Source organism: Canis lupus, chromosome 2 (genome assembly GCF_048164855.1).
Source record: "Canis lupus baileyi chromosome 2, mCanLup2.hap1, whole genome shotgun sequence".
NCBI lineage: Eukaryota > Metazoa > Chordata > Mammalia > Carnivora > Canidae > Canis > Canis lupus.
In genome coordinates, this window is record NC_132839.1 from 43144181 (window position 1) to 43161416 (window position 17236).

The 17236-nt window shown below is 45.1% G+C and overlaps 1 long non-coding RNA gene across 1 annotated transcript; it reads right to left on the reverse strand.

Moving 5' to 3' along the window:
• Nucleotides 1-297: 297 nt before the first annotated feature.
• LOC140616721 (uncharacterized) lies at nt 298-17066 on the reverse strand. The gene is made up of 3 exons (XR_012017099.1): nt 15858-17066; nt 9418-9478; nt 298-2209 (listed from the first exon to the last, which is right to left on the reverse strand). It is a non-coding gene; the product is annotated as an uncharacterized lncRNA (long non-coding RNA).
• Between the last annotated feature and the right edge of the window lie 170 nt (nt 17067-17236).

The window sequence follows — 17236 nt, forward strand, 5'->3', positions numbered from 1 at the left end:
GCCACACCATCTGGCCATCACCTCACCAATAGCCTGTGAATCTTCTCTGAAATAGTTGTTTCCAACGGAACAGGGGGTCAGTGACTTTTTCTATAAAGGGCCAAATAGGGGGTACCTGGGTGGCTTAGTTGGTTAGCCTGCCTTTGACTCAAGTCATGATCTCAGGGTCCTGGGATCAAGCCCCACATCTGGCTCCTCGCTCAGTGGGAGTCTGCTTCTCCCTCTCCCTATCCCTCTGTCAGCTTGTATGCTCTTCTCTCTGAAATAAATAAATATAATCTTTAAAAAAAGGGTCAAATTGCAAATATTTTAGGCCTTATGGGCTTGATGATCTCCACTGTAACTACTCAACCCTGCAGGTATATCATGGAAGCAGTGAACAGGCAGTATGTAAACAAATGAATGTAGCTTTTTCCCAATAAACCTTTATTTACAAAAGCAGGCAGTGGGCCAGATCTGGCTCATGGGCTGGAGTCTGTGGATCCCTGCTACAGAACAACAAAAACAAAATTAGTCATCCACCCAATCTACCCAAGAAAGCATTAAAAACTGCCATGCTTTTTAAAATGATTTTTTAATGTAATGCCATGCGCACAAGAATTTCTGTATTTAGGTCTAAAGCTGCTTTGAAACACAGCCAGCGTTGTACTGCAACCTTCTCTATGTTCACCATACTTTGTCGATTGAAAGCAATAATTAGGGCCCTTGTATTCATGCATTCATTTCATAAAAACCACACGCTGGCCACCAAGGTTACACCCGTTGGTGCATTCATCAATGCTTCTTATTTCACTTTTCTTCTCATTACATACGGTATAATTTTGTTTACCACATTAGACATGGTAACAAGGTTTTTCTCTACTAGGGACACACAATCACAAGCAAAGGAGAATATTGACTGTACTAACTTTGGCCCAGGACATCTGTATGAAAACTTTAGAACAGAAATACAATTTCTCTGGTTATTTCCTCCACTCTCCTGAGTTCAACTGGGCACAAATTATTTGTCATTGTGGTGGCACCAATAAGACTTCATTAACATCACCATTCTGATCTTGGTAAACAAGTTTATTTACACTCGAGGACTCCTGAAGAATGAAGTCACACAGAAAAGTTCATGGTAGGTGGTCCTGCCTTTTTCATTAAGGTGGGCTTTGATAAATTCCCCAGCACCTCAGCTAGACAAGCTGCTATTCAGTGCTCCACGATTCAGGCAAGGGGGGCTGTGTGCCTGTTGACAGGGGATGGGTGACAACCCTTGTAATCGAGGCTGGTCACATTTTTTTATTTAATGATATGTGTTGTGGCTGTTTCCTGTGGGTCTTCCTCACCCCCAGTTCCTTTGCACTCCCCGTGCCTAGAACAAGGATGGTAGGACCTAGCCGTTCAATTGGATTACTGACTTATAAATTAGAAATCAAGTAGTTCTCGAAGATGGCAAATCCCGAGAAGGTGTGGCTCCAGGTGCTCATCGGAGATTGTGAGCACGAACATGTTCAGTCCTTATACTGAGAACACAATGTGGGGCTCTGGCCGTGTTTCCTTCTTTGAAAGCAGAAGGCACATAATGGGGAAGCACCATCTGAATGTTCAGGCTCCTAATGTAGGCCTGGGTGGTGTGAGCCCTCACACAGGGAAAAGCAGAAGGCAATCCCAGCTCCCGATGCTGTATATGCTCAGAAAATACACGATGATGGATGCAAATGTGAATACAGATCACCGTGATGGCTTCGCCTGTGCCCACAGGAAACTGGCTGGGTAGGAGCCCAGCCCCCCACTCTGGGGCCGCCTGGTTCAGCGCTGGGCCCTTCCGCTGAGAAGGCCAAGCCTGGTCCTGTTCACATGCTCCCTGGCTGGTGGTTGGCCTCCTACCACTCTGCTGGATCAAGAGGAACACCTATCTGTGACAGCTCGGAGCCAGATGCCAGAGTGGTCTTTCCCTGGAGACAACGGGGTGAAGGCAGGCTCCAGGCAGGGGCAGGGAATCAGAATAAGAAGGAGACCTACTACCATGGAGTATCAATCATGCTGTGGGCATGGAGATGAGTGCCATATGTCATCTGGTCACATGTTACTGAGATTACCTGAGACTCTGGCAGTGGTATTATCCAAACCCCAAACAGGATGGTTTCCTCCCTCCATCCTTTTCCTGGGAGGTTGGCTTGAAACAGGAGAGCTAGAGACCTGTATTATACACTAACTCTGGAGCCTGTAATAAGAACAGTCAATGAGAAACATTTAAGAACGGATCCTGCACCATTCTCTGTACTCACAGGAAGACTTCTTTCTGGTAACAAAATGGACCAGTGTTGCAGGCACAGCTTCTCCATCTGCTTCAGAGATGAGACCTACAGCTCACAGGCTGAGTGTGTGGCCAAAGGTTCACCGCCTCATAGACTGGTCACAGCTTGCCCATTCCTCACCACGAGCAGCCAGCCAGTGAGTCCATGGAATGAGACTGAGCATCCCAAGGACTAGATTCAGCAGCAAATGGGAGTGTGTGGCTGGTAGAGAGATAAGGTTTCAAGCCCCAAAGAGCTTTTAGCCCAAAAGGGGAGACAACATGAACCAGTAGGTAATCCCTTCCTCTAGCAATAATTTAATGGATACCCCCAACTCTGCTCTACCTGCCTCATATACTTTAACTCACTTAATTCTTGCAACAGTGCTACGGGGCTGGTACTGTTATCATCCCCATGCTCAAGATGAGGAAACAGTTTAAAGAAATTCAATCCAAAAAAAAAAAAAGAAAAGAAAAGAAAAGAAAAAAAATTCAATCAAACAAGTCACATGACTTGTTAAGTGGCAGGGATGGGATTCTGAGCCCCGTGCTTCCAGATGGAGAAGGAGAATGAAGGCCGACCAGCACCAAGACAGCCAGAACTCACCGGCAAGAGGATTTCCCTCATTTCCAAGAATAGCTACATTTACAGAGGGTTTACATTTGATATGTCTAGTCCTCATAAGATAGAAATATGCCCCACTTTGCAGATGAGGAAACAGTGCAAGAGGAATGGTACAACTCAGAAAAACTCCCGTATCTAGTAGCTTGACAAAGTTGAGATTCAAACTTGGGTCTGTCTGAAATCTCTCCACCACTCTCCTAGTGGCTGACATGGAGAACAAAGGGATATTGTGAGCCCTTCCAGGGTTCCATGATGTCTGGTTCCTGGGAGGGTTCTAGAGTCATGAGCATTTATTCCCACTTACGGATCAGACAAGATTTCTCAAGGGTTGAGGTCTCAATATGGTGGCAGTTCAGAGGATAAGAGGTAGTTAATAGCTGTTTTCATGGCATTAGGTGCCAAATGGGAGGTTGAAACACCATTAAAATGCTCAGTCCAAGCTTCCAGCACCAGGGTCCTTTCTATATTCTTGGAAACTGAGATTTTTAAGGCCTAGATATAAACATTAGCCTGGCTCATGTCAAGTGTCCTAGTCACCCTACCATAAGCAAGACTAGCTTTGAACCATATGGAATGTTGAAGACTTAGTGAAACAGATTATTTGTTTTTTAATCCATAAAGTTGCAGAGATCAGGTACTTAAGGCATCTACTGGGAAGATCATAAGCTGAAAGGCTGCTATCATAGATACTGGGTGTAAGTCATCACCCACTTGCTAATTGAGTCACCTTTCAGGTTAGTGTGGATTTTTGCATGTCCAGGTACCCAGCTCTTCTAGACAGAGGGCTGGTTACCCAAAGTAACCTTGGCTGGAGGTACTAAAGGGCATCCTTGGAGTAAGTGGTATTTTGGAGGCTCTGAGGGTTCAAGCTGGCAAAACTAAAATTGTTGGAAACCTCAAGGGTCAATAGTCAGACATACACTGGAACCAAGAAGAGGCACAAAGCAAAGGTAGGCAATGTCTAGAAGGACCAACATAATTGTCACACTCTCTTATAAGATTAGATTCAGCTGTGTTTAGCAGAGCATCTCAACACACAGGGATTACAAAAGGTATAGAATTTGCAGGAAGTGCAAGCAGAGTGGTTTGCATCTTTCTCATATAATTGTTCCAATGTGGGTTAGTATGGCCTGTCTATTCCACGATGGTCTTAAGGACTATGTTAGGGTCAGTACTGGCTGCAGTGACAAGCAAGTCCCCAGATGTGAACATCTTAACACAATAAAAAAAAGCCATTTCCCTGGCGATTTAACCATGCAATGTCAGTGTTCCTCATCAGCAGGCATCTTTCCTCCCCAGGGGTCTGGCCTCTTGTTGGCTCTACTCACTATTGGTTAAATAAATCTCTTTAAGGAATGCAACCAGAGAATCGTGGACAAGGATTCCCTCCATCGTGTGGTTCTGCCATCTGTCTGCAGATGGCCAGATGATGGAGAAAGAGCACAGAGGAGGGAGCATGGAGCCTATTGGGCCACATGCAGAATTCCATTCAAATTTCATTGGCTGGAAACTAATATTTTTTAAATATGTATTTATTTATTTTTGAGAGAGGAAGGTGGGGAGGGAGGGATAATCTCAAGTAGACTCTCTACAAGTGTGGAGTCCAACATAGGACTTGATCTCACAACCCTGACATCAGGACCGGAGCCAAAACCAAGAGTCGGATGCTTAATCAACTGAGCCACCCAGGTGCCCCTGGCTGGAAATTATTCTAAGCTACAAGGGAGGTTGAGGAATCTAGTCTAGCTGTATGCTCAGGAAGAAGAGCAAATCACTCTGGTAAGCAGTCTTTGCTAGAGGCACTCAGAGATCCTCAGGATCTCTGTGTCTCTCATGAATAAATAAATAAAATCTTAAAAAAAAAAAAAGTGGCAGGCAACAATACCACATTCTAGCTAGCAACTTGAAGAGCCAGTGAGCTAAATCCTTAGTAGAAGTCATCCATCCCTAAGTAATTAATCTCTTGGGTCAGTTAGGACTCTTCATCTATCAGACAAAGAAAGGAATGAAGTAAAACAAAGAAAGAAGGGCAAGTGTCAGGTGTGCACCTTAATTTCCTCATCTGTAAAACAGAGACGATGAGAACACTAACTTCCTAAGATTCTGAGAAACAAGGAGCTGATGTATGTAAAATGCATAAAGACTCATACTCAGTGTTCAATAATAGAGAGCTATGGGAAAAGGTGGGGGGAGAGGAGGGAGAAGGAGAAGAGGAGAAAGGAAGGTGTCCCTGCACAGCAGAAGGTTCTCCAAAGCCTAAATTTTCCCAGAGTTTCTGCTTGTTTCCATTGGTTAGAACTTAGTCGCATGAGCACAGAGCTACAGGAAGGCTGGCAAATATATATATATATATATATATATGTATATATATATATATATATATTTTTTTTTTTAAAGATTTTATTTTTTTAATTTATTCATGATAGACTTAGAGAGAGAGGCAGAGACACAGGCAGAGGGAGAAGCAGGCTCCATGCCAGGAGCCTGACATGGGGCTCGATCCTGGGACTCCAGGACCGCGCCCTGGGCCAAAGGCAGGCACCAAACCGCTAAGCCACCCAGGGATCCCCCAAATGTTGTTTTTATTCCAGAGACTCATAGACACCTGGCTAAAAATCAGGAACTCTATTACCATGGAAAGGAAAGGAGAATGGACATTGGGGGACAGCTAATAGTTTCAGCCACTTTCACCAAGAGCCCAGACCAACGTTCATTCTTCACTGCCACCAAGTTTCCAAGGAGCGAACCGAACCCCCTGATTCCCATGACAGAATAGGGACCTGAGACAAAGTTGGTAGGACTGTGGAGCAAGGGATACTAGGTGCCCAATCAGGAGCAGCCCTGAGGCTGCTGATGCTGGGGCTACTCCTTAGGCTACATCTCTCTCCATGCCAATGAGCACCATCTGTTGGGGAGTGAGCACAAACCAGGCCACCTCCAGCGCTGAGCAAGGGCCCTGTCTTTATCCCTGCTCAACCACGCCCTCTTGTTTCCTTGATCCTCCAGTGTCCAAAGACCTTCCAGGTTCCTTTATTCCTGCCTGGGACCACCCCCCCGGCCCCCAGGCCCCATCTGGGCTTGCCTTACCCTCTGTACCTAGTGTTACAGGTTGAACTGTGTCTCCACCCATCTTCCAAATGTGTATGTTGAAGTCCTAAGCCCAGTTACCTGGGAATGTGACCTTAATTGGAAATAGGATCTTTCAGATGTAATCAATTAAGAGGAGGTCATACTGAAGCAGGGTCCCACCTTGGACTCTACTAGGTGGGACCAGACTTTTTTTTTTTTTTTAAGATTTTATTTATTCATTTATGAGAGACAGAGAGAGGGAGGCAGAGACACAGGCAGAGGGAGAAGCAGGCTCCTTGCAGGGAGCCTGATGTGGGACTCCATCCTGGGTCTCCAGGATCATGCCCTGGGCTGGAGGTGGCGCTAAACCACTGAGCCACCCGGGCTGCCCTGGGGACCTGACAATATAACTTGTGCCTTTAGGAAAAAGGGAAATTGGGGTGCCATGTGAGCATAAAGGCAGAGATCAGGATAATGTGTCTATAAGTCAAGGAGTGCCAAAGCTTGCTGGCAGCCATAAGTTGGGGGAAAGGCATGGCACAGATTCCCTTCATGGCTCTCAGAAGGAATTAAACCAGACAACACCTTGATCTTAGACCTCTAGTCTCCAAAACCATGCAACAACTGTCTGTTGTTTAAGAACCTCAGTCTGTAAGGGATGCCTGGGTGGCTCAGTGGTTGAGCATCAGCCTTTGGCTCAGGGTGTGATCCCAGGGTCCCCGGATTAAGTCCCACATCGGGCTCCCCACAGGGAGCCTGCTTCTCCCTCTGCCTCCCTGTGTCTCTCATGAATAAATAAATAAAATCATTAAGAAAAAAAGAAAAAGGCCCCTAGTCTGGCAGCTCAAGCAAACAAATCTACCTGTTCCAGCACCAGAGTACTGTCAGGGCTAAGTCAAGCTTTGCTCCAAGCATCCAGACATGGCCTTCTCAGCTGGTCCCAGCCCTTGACTCTGCCTCCACCTCTGCTTTCCTTGTTCTAGGCTCATCCCACTCACCCCCTGAGACCCCCATCTCCTTCCCCCTGCTGCCCCAGCTCTCTCACCTTAAGACCCTGGTCACGGCTACCAACACCCCTGGCGTGGATCACACGTTCACTTTTAGACTCCTCCACTCACAAAACAGTTTACAGCTAGTGAATGAGCATTTTAGGGGAAGCCAGAAACTCTCGCCTCCCCCTTAGGCTTTCTTTGTGCCATAAAATGAAATGGAGTTGAGTACCTTCTGGATAATCTAATCAACGTTGAGAGTAACGCTGCATAATTAGACTATTTTTCTTTGGAGGGAGGGGTGATCTATTTGCCAATAACAGCACCCCTCCTCCCTCCTCTTTAAGGTATGTGAATATGGCTTTCTGCCTCTCTCCTGTCTGGTTAACTCAGAACTTCCAATGTATGTGGGCCCTCAATGGAAGAAGTCTCAATGCTTATTTACAAAATATTTTCTGGTAACTGAAATAAGAGAATCCCATGAGACAGAAACTTATGAAAACAAACAGAATGGCAAGATGTGCAACTATTCTGACCATATCCAAAAAGGAAGTCTGTTGCTGGAAAGCTCTAGGCCACCCAAGCAGAGGGGCAGCCACCAGCTTCCCAGGACGGCCCCAATTTTCAAAAATTCACTTCCCTGAACACCTCAAGAGTTCTCATACCTACATGTTTTAGTCTGAGGTTCAGAAAACATAGTCATCATAGAAGCAGAGCTCCTGAAGGAAGCTCCCTGCTTCTAGAAGGGCACAGTAGAAGGCAGGGTATTTAGGGATACTGATGGAAATCCCAGTCACAACCCAATGGGGCAGCTGGCATGCAGGGGGCAGCAGTGGCACCTGGGGGAAATGCAGTCAAAAGTCTCCCACTGACTGATTGGTAAATGCCATCTGGTTAAAATGAGCAGCAAAGGCAGCCTTGAAATGGAAGACAAGTCGCAAATGGATAACCCAAGAGAGGGCATGCAGCGGACAGTCATAGGGTTCCTAACCGCCCCACTCCCTATGCTGTGGGAGTGAGCATCCCAGGTGTTGAGCTGCCTCTCTTAGCATCAGCCTCCAGGGAGAAGAGAGGCAAAGGGCAACACAGAAGATCAGCCCCAGAGCTCTCAGCTGGCAGTGGAAGTATAGACAAGCCCCAAGCTTTCCTCCTGATCTAAGTGAGGGAGCAATGAGAGGCATTCTCCTTGAGCTAGTGCCTGCACCTCCCTGGTGTGTCCCAGTCTGGGCTCCCCATGCTCCCCGAGTTCTGTAGGTCCAGGGTTCATGGTAACATAATAGTCCTTGGTGACTGGCAGCCACGGCTGGTGTTCAGGCTTTGCTCCCATGAGAGAACAACAGAGAATCTGCCCCCCCCTCCCCCACCCCTGGCCATGGGGGGAACCAGGACCCCAGCCTCATTTCAGAGGAAGGGGATGGCAAGAAGCAAAGGGCAAGGGGGATCCAGTCTGTGTCGCATCAAAGTTTTGTTTTGTTTTTTGTTTTTAATTTTCAGATGAATAATTCAGTGGCTATGCCAAGGTTGAAATATTTTTCTGTTTTCAGTAAGATGTGAGAAAAGGAAATGAATTTTAATGAAATGTTTTGGTTTACTTTATCAGAGGCTTCCAGTATAGTAGGATTCCCACGCCCTAAGCAGATGTCAGCTGTTTCATCCTCTTGCCTGCAAAAGGCAAAAGAGCCATGTGGCTGTCCTCTTTACCTGTTTACCTTGTCCTGCTCACCCTCTCACATTTCCCATTTCCTGGAGGGGAACGGCTACCTGTGTACACCGAGCTGGTGGAGCTTTGAAGCTCTGTGAAATTCAGAAAACTAAAACTCCAAGTGGTGATTACAATGTCTTTGCCACCATAGACCTTCAGGTCTCCCTAGGTGTGAGCAAAGCACCTGTCCAATATTCCTTGGGGCCCTGTGCATCCCAGCCCCATCAGGCAAAGCAGGCTTCGACAGATGGCCCAAATTCTCTGAACCGACCACTCCTAGGAAGGACCCAAGCATCATACAATTCTGAAAACAGGATTTGAGGGGAGGTGGAGAGATGTGGCAAACACTCTAAAGAGAAGGCATTGCTGTCAGGTGGAGGTGATGTCACAGACATCTGAGGATATGCCAGAGCATGAGCTAATTGATAGCTGCAGGCACAGGACATGTTTTTAGCAGAAGTTTCTGAACTAAGTCAGCAAGTAACAGACCACACAGACTCCCATAAATGGGATTACTGATGGGATCCTTCTTAATTCAAGAAAACGCCTGACTAAAATGAATTGACGTCTATAGATCAATCAAAGGAATGACTGGTTGGGCCCTGAGCACTGTGATAGTTTGGGGGATGGAGAAGCAAAGGTAACCAGCTCCTGCCTGCAAGGGCTTAGGAGAATATGCTTGTCAGGGCAGTAACTATGCATGACAAACCAAAGAAAACCCAAACAAAGTCTGTAATCAAGGGCTCCTTACCTGGATTCCCAGCTGCCACCATCCCTGGGGTGTCATCTTGTCTAGAGACCCAAGCAGGTATCTAAAGAGAGAAAAAGAGTAGCATCGAAAGAACACAGCTATCAAAGATTCCCTTTGACACAAGGACCTCACAATAAATCTGGTTTCATATATTCTCCATTTAAGTTTTTCCAATCATCCTGTAATCATATATCATATTGCACTGGTAAGAAAAGGGGGAACATCTTAGTCCTGGTCTTACTGGCAATTTGGAAGAGACAGTGGCCTTCCCAGGTTCCCAGGAGCAACTTTGCTCTGTTCTCCTGATTCATGTGGAGGGGGAGTTTAGCAGGGAGAAAAACCTGTGAGGTAGAAACTTCTAGGGGAAGCCAATTAGGAGGCAGCCCTTTCTCATTTTCTTTCCCTGGGTCTGACTCCCCAACAGTAGGAAAGTCCAAAGGTGGACAGTGATGGAAGGGATGCCAGAAACACAGAAGAAACAATGACTATGTCCACAAGCTTTGCAGATATATTGGAATATAAAATGAAGAAGGTAGGGGGAACCTCATATAGACCTGGCTCAAGGAATGGATTTGGTCTGGAAAAAGATTCAGCAGAGCAAACAAAGAGCTCCAGTGTGTAGATAGACAGCTGCAGTTAAGGGGTGAATGAATCAATAAAAAACCAGCAGAAAAAAAAAAAAAAACCACAGCAGAAATTTAATATAAGCCTGAAAAAGATACCAACTCCTTTATTCTGCCATTAGACAAGCCGATTCTACCATTTAGATGAGAAAAGCAAATAAGCTAGACTATGCAGAAAAACTGTGAAAAGGGAGTGTGCAATGAGAAGGGAACCCACCAGATCAAACATACTGTAACGCCTCAATAATTAAAATGGTGTGGGAATGGCCAAATAGCCAGACACACCAATGGAAGCACAGAAAACCCAGAAACAGACCCAGCGACATGCAGGAATTTGATTTCTGATATCAGTGGCATCTCACTACAGTGGAGGCAATGTTAACATTTTAATAAATGGTATTAGGACAAATGGATAAACATCCAAAAAAGATATAGCTGGGTCCATCCTTTGCATTGCACATAACCCCCAAGTGAATCAAAATTTAAATGTGAAAAATGAAAAGCCTAAGAAGAAAATGTTTTTAAAAATTTCTTTGAAACTTCGGTGTAGAAAAGGTCTGCCTATGATTTAAAGGACCAGAGCCATCACAAAATTATTATATAAGAATAAAAAGCTTCTAGAGAGGAAAAAATAGCACAGCAAAGAGATAAATAACAAATGGGGGGCGGAATGTCTGCAACTCATACCTCCATCCTAAATACAAGGCTCCTAGAAATTGAGACTATGAAAAACTGAGAATTCAATAGAAAATAGGAAAAGATTTAAAGAGTTTAATTTACTATGCATAACCAGGTACACACATGCACACACATACACACAAATGGCTCATACATTTATGAAAGATGTTTAACAAAACAATGCAATTTAAAACTATACTGATGTAGCATTTTTCACTGAGCAGTTTGGAGAAACCCAGAAGTTTGAGAACATATTCTGCTGGGGAGGCTGTGAGTAAACCGAACTGGTGGAAATGCAAAATGGTTCAACTCTTGGCAGGGGGAGGCAATCTTGTATTCAACAGCCTATCAAAATGACAAATGCACTACCTCTGCCCAGCAATCCCAGCTCTGGGAACTTCCCCACAGTTGCACATTACATACGTATGCAAGGACAAGATTCATCACTCTAACAGTATTTATATGCAGAAAAAAAGGATCCGCATCTCAGGTCCACCAATAGCAAAGTGGTTAAATGGATTATATTTAAAAATGGCACCACTTGGCTGGCTCAGTTGGTGGAACATGCAACTCTCTTGATCTCAAGGCTGTAGATTCGAGTCCCGTGTTGGGTGTAGAGATGGCTTAAAAATAAAATCTTTTAAAAACAATGAGGGGTGGGCAGCCCGGGTAGCCCAGCGGTTTAGTGCCGCCTTCAGCCCAGGCGTGATCCTGGAGATCCAGGATCGAGTCCCAAGTCGGGCTCCCTGCATGGAGCCTGCTTCTCCCTCTGCCTGTGTCTCTGCCTCTCTCTCTCTCTCTCTCTCTGTGTGTCTCTCATGAATAAATTAATAAAATCTTTTTAAAAAATGAGGGGCTGTTTATATTCTAATATGGAAAATTATCCATAGTATAGTAAGCAGACAAAGCAAGTTCTGGAACAGTATGTATGCTACCTTTCCTGAAAGGGGAGCACAAGATTGCACATATTTGCATAACAACACTGGCAGACTACACGGGCAAGTGATCACAGGGACATGGAATGGAATAGTCAGAAACAGGAGGACCCAGATATTTGGTCTGGGTCTGGCCCCCTAAATGAGCTATCCCAACCTTCCCAGGAGAAGAATCAAGTAGATTTATTACATTTCAATGGGGAAAAAAACAGTTTTAGTCAACAGGAAGAAACTCAAAAATGACAAAGAGCTTGTTCTGAATCTCTACCAACCCCATAGCCTTAGTCTGATTTCCAGCCTCCACTCTGTCAAACCTCAACAAGAAATTCCAAGTTTGGGGTTAGTGCTTCCTGAGAAGATAAATTACAGCTGATTTCCAAGTTTAGTTCAGCTCTTTGCTTAGTATAAAAGTCCAAACATATTTCTACAAAACAAACAGTAAGATTGTACCATGACTGGGGAGGGTGTACATATATGTCTCTCACATGTCCAACTTCATGTTATAAATAAAGTAAGACAATCCTTTATGATGCTTTAAAAGGGCATGAGAGATGTATTTACTCATTCCATCATTCACCGTCTGCTGAATGTGCACCAGGTGGAAATGTCTGTGTCAGACCCGCAGGTCCCTTGCCACCAAGAGAAACCAAGTCGCTCTGGTAGGCAGCATGACCTTCATGGCATGTGGCATGCTCTGGCCCACTCTCCCTCATATTCTAGGTTGTGCCCACATAGGTCCCCCGTGAATTCCTTGCCTGTACATCCCTCCACTATATGCTATCCTTAACTGTCATCTGCCAGAAATGCTCTGGTCCTCGCTGCTTGACGAACTGACCTCTCCTCATCCATCAGGGCTCAGCTCAAGAGCTGATCACACAAGGCAGATCAGTAGTTGCCAGGAGCTGGGAGAGTGGGGAACCTAGAGTGATTGCTCATGACCACGGGGTCTCTTTTAGGGTTGATGAAAATGTTCTGAAATTAGAGATGATGGCTCTATAACTCTGTGCAAATACTAAAACCACTGAATTGTACACTTTTTTTTTTAGATTTTATTTATTTATTCATGAGAGACACACAGAGACAGAGACACAGGCAGAGGGAGAAGCAGGCTCCCTGCAGGGAGCCCAATGTGAGACTCGATCCCAGGACTCCAGGATCATGCCCTGGGCCAAAGGCAGGCGCTAAATCGCTGAGCCACCCAGGGATCCCCAGAATTGTACACTTTAAAGGGTGAATTTTGTGGTATGTGGACTACATTCAATTATATATCTTTTTAAAGATCCCTTCTTAGGGGAAATCTCTTTAGCCCAGACAACCCACTACTTCTGAGGACTTGTGATACCTGTTATGCCAGGGATCACAATTATAAAGAATAATTATGTCACTGGTTCTTAAGTACAGTGGTGTACTGAGGGCCAGGCGGTGAGAAGGGTACATTGTAGAGAATTTAAAAGCAATAATAAAGCCAACTAAAAGCTGATCTTTTCTTTACAATGCCATGTCCTGGCAGTCCTAAATAATGTCAGTGATAAAATACATCCCCGTCCTCTCCAAAAAAGGTTTTCTGGTCTATGTTCTGAAAAAATCGTAGGAATTACTGTCGAGTCTTTAGAGATATGTGTGTAAGCTTCAAATGAACACACTCTTATTCGTTTAATAAACATTCTATTCTACATGGAAGTTAATTCGGAGAATTCCCAATTACAGCCAGTCCCCCGCAGATGAACTCAGCTACAGGGGTTTCTTTTGCGATAAATTTGTCATTGTAACATAACAGTGAGACGTGGCTCAGCTGGTGTTTCTAGCTCTGTGCTACTACAAATACCTGCCTTTCAACTGTAGATTCAAAGCAAACACTGATAGCACACTGATTATAAAGACCAAAATGGCACTTGAGGTTCTTACTTCTGCCAATCCGTGTAACTACTTGAGTGTTCATTTGTTTTAAATTTTAAAATCGCAGAAACAGGGAGAACGCAAATTTTCATTGGTGAGCGCAATAGTTTGTACCTAAAATAGTTCACTGAATTCGATATTGAAATGTATTCTGCTCCAATTGTTGTTTGCTTTAAACTAAAGAACAAATCCAGAAAAGAAATTGTTACAACAGTGGTACCATGGGGCACTTGCCTAAATTGTACCTTTTACAGTTTTGGTTTTATTAAAATTCATGTATTAGTTACTGAATAATTACTTACATAAAATAATATTGTAGGAGACGGTGACCAAAGGATCAAAGTTTAATCTTAAATAGATATAAAAATGAAGAATAATCAGATTAGGTTTTTCCCCTTTTAAGCACAATGTTTTATTTTTCTTCTCTTTTACTGGCAAGATTGTGCAAACAAATATTCAATATGAGGAAACTTTCTTTTTGAAATTATTTATTTAAATAATCTTTATACCAAACATGAGGTTCAAACTCACGACCCCAAGATCAAGAGCTGCATGCTCTTCTGACCAAGCCAGCCAGGCGCCTTGAAGAAAATTTCAACATGAGGGAAATATCTGCATTTCCTTTATGGCCATTTTTGTTATTCATTGCATTTTGTGATTACTCCTGAAAATAATTTAGTCATGCAGAGGAGGGGATTATTTTCTAATACACCCTTCTCTGTTTGATCAAATTAAATAGTAATATTCATGAAGGATATATTGATGAGTTCCATATGTTCTTGAATATATTCCTAAATATTTTGAATGTATAATAAGGGTATGAATTTTTGAATAATATTCATATTCATTTAAAATATTCAGGAAAAAATACTCTTCAATGCAAGGTGCTGTAAATTGCTAAATTGGGTGAATTAAATCTTTGGTGACCTAGCCAAAATGGAGATGTAGGAAATGTGAATTAATTTTTCCGTGGTCAGAGCATCTGTAGGAGGAGATGGGATCTGAACCAGAATCTTCTAACCAGAGTGCCCACTCTTGTGACCATTATACTATATTACTTCTGCACACATACCACTGAAACTCAAGTCGCCCATGAAATGCCATCCCACTGTACCTCCACCAGAAATGCTGCCCAGGTGAAGGTGAATAGCCAAGTCTCCAGAGCTGTGGGTCAAACTCACGTCAGCCCAATCACCAAGGATTGGGGATCACAAACAGGCAATTATTCAAATGCCATGGATCCACTTCCAAGAGTGGTTCATTGGGTTCCTCTCCTGGGCTAGTTTCTGGGCCATATTACATCATTTCTGCCTCAAGGTCTTTGCACCCACTGTTCTTTTGTCTAGCTTTCCTTCCTGGCTCTTGGAATAATGAATTCCCATGTTACCTCCTCGAAGAAGCCCTCCCTATCATATTTAAAGATACCCCTCCTGATCAATCACTAACCATTGCCCCGTTTCATTTATTTTATAGCATATAGCATTGCTTGCACTCTCCATCTATCTATGTACATCTATAAAGATATTTTAAATCAAATCAGTGGCTGGCATACAGTAGGTTCCTAATAAGTATTTATTAAGTTATTGAAAGAATGGCCAAGTGAAAGGATTAGCAATGCTGTGCTAAAAAGGATTCTGAGGTCACATCCAGGCCCAGTGAGACAGAGGACTGTGAGAAATTAGCCACATCTGCCATGCACAGGATGTGGGGAGGAGTCACACACCTGTACATGTGGGGCCCAGACCACCGTATTATCCAAAGCAGAGAGCCAAGCTAGGGTTCTCCCCTCACCAGCACCCATCAACCAACACACACTGGCATAGGCTCTCTCTCTGGTGCTTGAGGAGAGAAAGTGGGTGCAACACAAGTCACAGCTGATCTCAGAGTCAAGAGGGTAAGACTCTGATCACGATTCTCACCTTCATGAGGAGGACTAGAGACTTGACTGGTGAGCAAACTTACTTGATTGGGTTCAAAGTTCATAAACCAAGCCTCTACCAGCTTCCACGGCCTGAGTCTGAAAGTAAGGAGTTTTTAGAACAGAGGCAAGAGAATAAAACCAGCTCCAGCTGTATTGGATCCTCTCCTTCCCCTCCCAAGTCATTAACAAAGACTGACACTGTAGTCTTTATCAAAAAATCTTGTTCCCTGAGTGGTGATACAGAATAATTATCTCAGCATGCAATCAGCACAGCGATCTTCTTCAAAGCAATTTGTAAAATTTGTGGCAAGGATATGCATTTTTAAAATAGATTAAATTTTCAAGAGCTCGCCTCTTAAACCTGGTCAGAATGTATTTACAACTCACCTGGTGGGATGATGTAGCTCTCCAAGCTGGAATTCTTTCATTAGGCCTTGCTTAATTGAATCAGACAAAGTCATTTTGGGATTGTCCCAAAAGAAAACCTTTTATCTCAAGGCAAATGTGTCTTAACAAGGCCCTACAGGTAAATAAAGCCAGGTTTCCACAAACGCGAACTCTCTGCTCCTCCTTTCAAAAGCCTACCACCCAATTCCATTTGTTTTTCTTTTAAGTGAGGAAATTGCTTTCAGAGTTAACTGTTGCCAGTGAAAGCAACAAACTGGTCTTCCCTCCACTTCCTAACTGTTAAGAAACACCTTGTCTCCTTTTTTTTCCTTCCTTCCTTGCAATTAAGTTGTGCATAGGCTGGAGTGTGCCTGGCAAAGCAAGGGTTTGGTCAAGGTAAGACCAGGAACTGCAGATTCAGCCCCCAGTTGATTCCCACTGGGCTGACGATAGAATTTAGGCTCCGAACAAATCTTGACTGAATTATCCACAGGTCAAAGACCGTGACTCTGCATTCCCCCCAATCTGGTGTATGTAGTAGGAGCCCACCTAGTATGCCATGGGCTTCTTCACTCAGCAGCCAGGACACCTGTGTCCTCCAACATTCATGGTTGCACCTGGGGGGTTCTGCAGGCCTGGATGGAGGCAGGGCTGGCCCCCCCAGGCCGCCCTCTAGACTGGAGAAATCGTGAAGGGTGACCGTTGTGATAACCATACACTCCAAACAGGCAGGCAGGAGCACACGCCACCTCTATGAGCAATCCCCAAATCTGAAGCCGGGCTTGAATGGCCTGTGGCCCGCCAGTCATCACCCATGCAGCAGCCCCCCAACCTCCCCTCTCCTTCCGCCGCCGCCTCAGCCTCCCTGCTCCCAGCCCAGAAGAATCTGAGATTGGTCTAGAAAAAGGGACTTGTCTTTCCTGGCACTTTTCGCGTGATGTTTCCTTGACTCAGCATTAAGTATGGTTCCGGCCCCCACCGGAGGCGGCGGCACGGCCTCTATCCCCTTCCATCATCAGCCACGCCGCGGGGCCCGGACCAGAGCCGCTGCGCAGAGATCAGATGTCCCTCGGGATGACTAATCGGGGATGCAGATTAGAAGCCTTGAGCCTGCCGGTAAATGAGCCCGTGCAAACCTAGAACCAGTCATCTGACGGGGCACGTGGGCGGGCGCGGCGGGCCCTCGCCCTCGCCCTCGGCCCTCGGCCCTCCCCGTCCCCCCTCCCCCCTCGGCCCTCGCCCCTCGCCCGGGCCTCCGCGCGCCCGGCCCCCAGGGAAGGGCAGCGGTCACGTAAGCGCCAGGGGGTTCGCGCCGTGCGGCGGGGAGGCAGCGACCCAGACACCTCCTCTTCCAGCTCGGGGGGATGGGGGCATAGGGG